The following is a 7,623-nucleotide window of genomic DNA, read 5'->3' as shown; positions in this document are numbered from 1 at the left end:
CATTTTCATGTGGCCTCGTCCAGTCGATAAAATCAGTCAGTTAGTTCAGTCGAATAATCCAGTCGAATAAACCAGTCGAATAATTCAGTCGAAAAGTTCAGTCGAATAAACCAGTCGAATAGTTCAGTCGAATAATTCAGTCGAATAAACAAGTCGCTCAATATTAAGCAGCGGTGGCAGTGGGCTAAGATGATATGGTAGCAAATCATGCTCTTAGACATAGCTGAAGGAGCCGGGGCATGGGGTAGAGACCGGGGGGCTTCCCAACTAGTTTCAAGAAATGAAAAGAAATGAAATGGGGTTTTAACGTCCTACTGTTCTGCTTGGAACTGGGCTAATGAAGACGGGCATACGCCATACACTGTGCGATGAGTGAAATTTTGCCCGGACAGCGGCACTACGGCCTACTCTTATATCGAATTCCATCTGTCAAGGGATCTTTTACGACCACGTCAATGTGGACACGGGACCTCGGTTTTTCGTCCCATCCGAACAACTAGACAGCTGTCCTATATATGATATGAACGAAGAAAGGGGATGGGGTGGGGCGGGGATGAGGTATTTGACATTATTCGACTGAACTTTTCGACTGAATTATTCGACTGGTTTATTCGACTGGATTATTCGACTGAATTAACTGACTGGTTTTATCGACTGGACGAGGCCACATGACAATGTCAAATACCTCATCCCCCCCACCCCCGCCCCACCCCATCCCCTTTCTTCGTTCATATCATATATAGGGACTATATTCTTTTCGAGGCGGACAAGGACAGCTGTCTAGTCGTTCGGATGGGACGAAAAACCGAGGTCCCGTGTCCACATTGACGTGGTCGTAAAAGATCCCTTGACAGATGGAATTCGATATAAGAGTAGGCCGTAGTGCCGCTGTCCGGGCAAAATTTCACTCATCGCACAGTGTATGGCGTATGCCCGTCTTCATTAGCCCAGTTCCAAGCAGAACAGTAGGACGTTAAAACCCCATTTCATTTCTTTTCATTTCTTGAAACTAGTTGGGAAGCCCCCCGGTCTCTACCCCATACCCCGGCTCCTTCAGCTATGTCTACGAGCATGATTTGCTACCATATTATCTTAGCCCGCTGCTTAATATTGAGCGACTTGTTTATTCGACTGAATTATTCGACTGAACTATTCGACTGAAGTATTCGACTGGTTTATTCGACTGAACTTTTTGACTGAATTATTCGACTGGTTTATTCGACTGGATTATTCGACTGAACTAACTGACTGATTTTATCGACTGGACGAGGCCACATGAAAATGTCAAATACCTCATCCCCCCCCGCCCCACCCCATCCCCTTTCTTCGTTCATATCATATATAGGGACTCTATTCTTTTCGAGGCGGACAAGGACAGCTGTCTAGTCTTTCGGATGGGACGAAAAACCGAGGTCCCGTGTCTACATTGGAGTGGACGTAAAAGATCCCTTTGACAGATGGAATTCGATATAAGAGTAGGCCGTAGTGCCGCTGTCCGGGCAAAATTTCCCTCATCGCACAGTGTATGGCGTCTGCCCGTCTTCATTAGCCCAGTTCCAAGCAGAACAGAAGGACGTTAAACCCCATTTCATTTCTTTTCATTTCTTGAAACTAGTTGGAAAGCCCCCCGGTCCCTACCCCATGCCCCGGCTCCTTCAGCTATGTCTACGAGCATGATTTGCTACCATATTATCTTAGCCCGCTGCTTAATATTGAGCGACTTGTTTATTCGACTGAATTATTCGACTGAAGTATTCGACTGGTTTATTCGACTGAACTTTTCGACTGAATTATTCGACTGGTTTATTCGACTGGATTATTCGACTGAACTAACTGACTGGTTTTATCGACTGGACGAGGCCACATGACAATGTCAAATACCTCATCCCCCTCCCCCGCCCCACCCCATCCCCTTTCTTCGTTCATATCATATATAGGGACTCTATTCTTTTCGAGGCGGACAAGGACAGCTGTCTAGTCTTTCGGATGGGACGAAAAACCGAGGTCCCGTGTCTACATTGGAGTGGACGTAAAAGATCCCTTTGACAGATGGAATTCGATATAAGAGTAGGCCGTAGTGCCGCTGTCCGGGCAAAATTTCCCTCATCGCACAGTGTATGGCGTATGCCCGTCTTCATTAGCCCAGTTCCAAGCAGAACAGTAGGACGTTAAAACACCATTTCATTTCTTTTCATTTCTTGAAACTAGTTGGGAAGCCCCCCGGTCTCTACCCCATGCCCCGGCTCCTTCAGCTATGTCTAAGAGCATGATTTGCTACCATATCATCTTAGCCCACTGCCACCGCTGCTTAATATTGAGCGACTGAATTATTCGACTGGATTATTCGACTGAATTATTCGACTGAACTATTCGACTGGTTTATTCGACTGAACTTTTCGACTGGTTTATTCGACTGGTTTATTCGACTGGATTATTCGACTGAACTAACTGACTGGTTTTATCGACTGGACGAGGCCACATGAAAATGTCAAATACCTCATCCCCCCCCCCCCCGCCCCACCCCATCCTCTTTCTTCGTTCATATCATATATAGGGACTCTATTCTTTTCGAGGCGGACAAGGACAGCTGTCTAGTCTTTCGGATGGGACGAAAAACCGAGGTCCCGTGTCCACATTCGCGTGGACGTAAAAGATCCCTTTGACAGATGGAATTCGATATAAGAGTAGGCCGTAGTGCCGCTGTCCGGGCAAAATTTCCCTCATAGCACAGTGTATGGCGTATGCCCGTCTTCATTAGCCCAGTTCCAAGCAGAACAGTAGGACGTTAAAACTCCATTTCATTTCTTTTCATTTCTTGAAACTAGTTGGGAAGCCCCCAGGTCTCTACCCCATGCCCCGGCTCCTTCAGCTATGTCTAAGAGCATGATTTGCTACCATATCATCTTAGCCCACTGCCACCGCTGCTTAATATTGAGCGACTTGTTTATTCGACTGAATTATTCGACTGAACTATTCGACTGAAGTATTCGACTGAACTATTCGACTGGTTTATTCGACTGAACTTTTCGACTGAATTATTCGACTGGTTTATTCGACTGGATTATTCGACTGAACTAACTGACTGATTTTATCGACTGGACGAGGCAACATGAAAATGTCAAATACCTCACCCCCCCCCCCCCGCCCCACCCCATACTCTTTCTTCGTTCATATCATATATAGGGACTCTATTCTTTTCGAGGCGGACAAGGACAGCTGTGTAGTCTTTCGGATGGGACGAAAAACCGAGGTCCCGTGTGCACATTCGCGTGGACGTAAAAGATCCCTTTGACAGATGGAATTCGATATAAGAGTAGGCCGTAGTGCCGCTGTCCGGGCAAAATTTCCCTCATAGCACAGTGTATGGCGTATGCCCGTCTTCATTAGCCCAGTTCCAAGCAGAACAGTAGGACGTTAAAACTCCATTTCATTTCTTTTCATTTCTTGAAACTAGTTGGGAAGCCCCCCGGTCTCTACCCCATGCCCCGGCTCCTTCAGCTATGTCTAAGAGCATGATTTGCTACCATATCATCTTAGCCCACTGCCACCGCTGCTTAATATTGAGCGACTTGTTTATTCGACTGAATTATTCGACTGAAGTATTCGACTGAACTATTCGACTGGTTTATTCGACTGAACTTTTCGACTGAATTATTCGACTGGTTTATTCGACTGGATTATTCGACTGAACTAACTGACTGATTTTATCGACTGGACGAGGCCACATGAAAATGTCAAATACCTCATCCCCCCCCACCCCCGCCCCACCCCATCCCCTTTCTTAGTTCATATCATATATAGGGACTCTATTCTTTTCGAGGCGGACAAGGACAGCTGTCTAGTCGTTCGGATGGGACGAAAAACCGAGGTCCCGTGTGCACATTGGCGTGGACGTAAAAGATCCCTTGACAGATGGAATTCGATATAAGAGTACGCCGTAGTGCCGCTGTCCGGGCAAAATTTCCCTCATCGCACAGTGTATGGCGTATGCCCGTCTTCATTAGCCCAGTTCCAAGCAGAACAGTAGGACGTTAAAACCCCATTTCATTTCTTTTCATTTCTTGAAACTAATTGGGAAGCCCCCCGGTCTCTACCCCATGCCCCGGCTCCTTCAGCTATGTCTAAGAGCATGATTTGCTACCATATCATCTTAGCCCACTGCCACCGCTGCTTAATATTGAGCGACTTGTTTATTCGACTGAATTATTCGACTGGATTATTCGACTGAAGTATTCGACTGAAGTATTCGACTGAACTATTCGACTGGTTTATTCGACTGAACTTTTCGACTGAACTATTCGACTGGTTTATTCGACTGGATTATTCGACTGAACTAACTGACTGATTTTATCGACTGGACGAGGCCACATGAAAATGTCAAATACCTCATCCCCCCCGCCCCACCCCATCCCCTTTCTTCGTTCATATCATATATAGGGACTCTATTCTTTTCGAGGCGGACAAGGACAGCTGTCTAGTCGTTCGGATGGGACGAAAAACCGAGGTCCCGTGTATACATTGGAGTGGACGTAAAAGATCCCTTTGACAGATGGAATACGATATAAGAGTAGGCCGTAGTGCCGCTGTCCGGGCAAAATTTCCCTCATCGCACAGTGTATGGCGTCTGCCCGTCTTCATTAGCCCAGTTCCAAGCAGAACAGAAGGACGTTAAACCCCATTTCATTTTTTTTCATTTCTTGAAACTAGTTGGGAAGCCCCCCGGTCCCTACCCCATGCCCCCGGCTCCTTCAGCTATGGCTACGAGCATGATTTGCTACTATATTATCTTAGCCCGCTGCCACTGCTGCTTAATATTGAGCGACTTGTTTATTCGACTGAATTATTCGACTGAATTATTCGACTGGTTTATTCGACTGAACTTTTCGACTGGTTTATTCGACTGGATTATTCGACTGAACTAACTGACTGGTTTTATCGACTGGACGAGGCCACATGAAAATATCAAATACCTCATCCCCCCCCCACCCCCGCCCCACCCCATCCCCTTTCTTCGTTTATATCATATATAGGGACTCTATTCTTTTCGAGGCGGACAAGGACAGCTGTCTAGTCTTTCGGATGGGACGAAAAACCGAGGTCCCGTGTATACATTGGAGTGGATGTAAAAGATCCCTTTGACAGATGGAATTCGATATAAGAGTACGCCGTAGTGCCGCTGTACGGGCAAAATTTCCCTCATCGCACAGTGTATGGCGTATGCCCGTCTTCATTAGCCCAGTTCCAAGCAGAACAGTAGGACGTTAAAACCCCATTTCATTTCTTTTCATTTCTTGAAACTAATTGGGAAGCCCCCCGGTCTCTACCCCATGCCCCGGCTCCTTCAGCTATGTCTAAGAGCATGATTTGCTACCATATCATCTTAGCCCACTGCCACCGCTGCTTAATATTGAGCGACTTGTTTATTCGACTGAATTATTCGACTGGATTATTCGACTGAATTATTCGACTGAAGTATTCGACTGAACTATTCGACTGGTTTATTCGACTGAACTTTTCGACTGAACTATTCGACTGGTTTATTCGACTGGATTATTCGACTGAACTAACTGACTGATTTTATCGACTGGACGAGGCCACATGAAAATTTCAAATACCTCATCCCCCCCCCGCCCCACCCCATCCCCTTTCTTCGTTCATATCATATATAGGGACTCTATTCTTTTCGAGGCGGACAAGGACAGCTGTCTAGTCGTTCGGATGGGACGAAAAACCGAGGTCCCGTGTATACATTGGAGTGGACGTAAAAGATCCCTTTGACAGATGGAATTCGATATAAGAGTAGGCCGTAGTGCCGCTGTCCGGGCAAAATTTCCCTCATCGCACAGTGTATGGCGTCTGCCCGTCTTCATTAGCCCAGTTCCAAGCAGAACAGAAGGACGTTAAACCCCATTTCATTTCTTTTCATTTCTTGAAACTAGTTGGGAAGCCCCCCGGTCCCTACCCCATGCCCCCGGCTCCTTCAGCTATGGCTACGAGCATGATTTGCTACTATATTATCTTAGCCCGCTGCCACCGCTGCTTAATATTGAGCGACTTGTTTATTCGACTGAATTATTCGACTGGTTTATTCGACTGAACTTTTCGACTGGTTTATTCGACTGGATTATTCGACTGAACTAACTGACTGGTTTTATCGACTGGACGAGGCCACATGAAAATATCAAATACCTCATCCCCCCCACCCCCGCCCCACCCCATCCCCTTTCTTCGTTTATATCATATATAGGGACTCTATTCTTTTCGAGGCGGACAAGGACAGCTGTCTAGTCTTTCGGATGGGACGAAAAACCGAGGTCCCGTGTATACATTGGAGTGGATGTAAAAGATCCCTTTGACAGATGGAATTCGATATAAGAGTAGGCCGTAGTGCCGCTGTCCGGGCAAAATTTCCCTCATCGCACAGTGTATGGCGTCTGCCCGTCTTCATTAGCCCAGTTCCAAGCAGAACAGTAGGACGTTAAAACCCCATTTCATTTCTTTTCATTTCTTGAAACTAGTTGGGAAGCCCCCCGGTCCCTACCCCATGCCCCCGGCTCCTTCAGCTATGGCTACGAGCATGATTTGCTACTATATTATCTTAGCCCGCTGCCACCGCTGCTTAATATTGAGCGACTTGTTTATTCGACTGAATTATTCGACTGGATTATTCGACTGAATTATTCGACTGAACTATTCGACTGAACTTTTCGACTGAATTATTCGACTGGTTTATTCGACTGGATTATTCGACTGAACTAACTGACTGGTTTTATCGACTGGACGAGGCCACATGAAAATGTCAAATACCTCATCCCCCCCACCCCCGCCCCACCCCATCCCCTTTCTTCGTTCATATCATATATAGGGACTCTATTCTTTTCGAGGCGGACAAGGACAGCTGTCTAGTCGTTCGGATGGGACGAAAAACCGAGGTCCCGTGTCCACATTGACGTGGTCGTAAAAGATCCCTTGACAGATGGAATTCGATATAAGAGTAGGCCGTAGTGCCGCTGTCCGGGCAAAATTTCCCTCATCGCACAGTGTATGGCGTCTGCCCGTCTTCATTAGCCCAGTTCCAAGCAGAACAGTAGGACGTTAAAACCCCATTTCATTTCTTTTCATTTCTTGAAACTAGTTGGGAAGCCCCCCCAGTCTCTACCACATGCCCCGGCTCCTTCAGCTATGTCTAAGAGCATGATTTGCTACCATATCATCTTAGCCCACTGCCACCGCTGCTTAATATTGAGCGACTTGTTTATTCGACTGAATTATTCGACTGAAGTATTCGACTGAACTATTCGACTGGTTTATTCGACTGAACTTTTCGACTGAATTATTCGACTGGTTTATTCGACTGGATTATTCGACTGAACTAACTGACTGATTTTATCGACTGGACGAGGCCACATGATAATGTCAAATACCTCATCCCCATCGCCCCCCTAACCCAACATATCATATATAGGGACTCTATTCTTTTGGAGGTGGACAAGGACAGATGTCTAGGCGTTCGGATGGGACGAAAAACCGAGGTCCCGTGTACACATTGGCGTGCACTTAAAAGATGGGGGCATATGGGGATGAGGGAAAAAGTCAAGCATGACTTTATTAAGCCGCGGTGGC

The sequence above is a fragment of the Patella vulgata genome, chromosome 7, assembly GCF_932274485.2.
Source record: "Patella vulgata chromosome 7, xgPatVulg1.2, whole genome shotgun sequence".
NCBI lineage: Eukaryota > Metazoa > Mollusca > Gastropoda > Patellidae > Patella > Patella vulgata.
Note: the sequence above shows the minus strand (reverse complement) of the source record.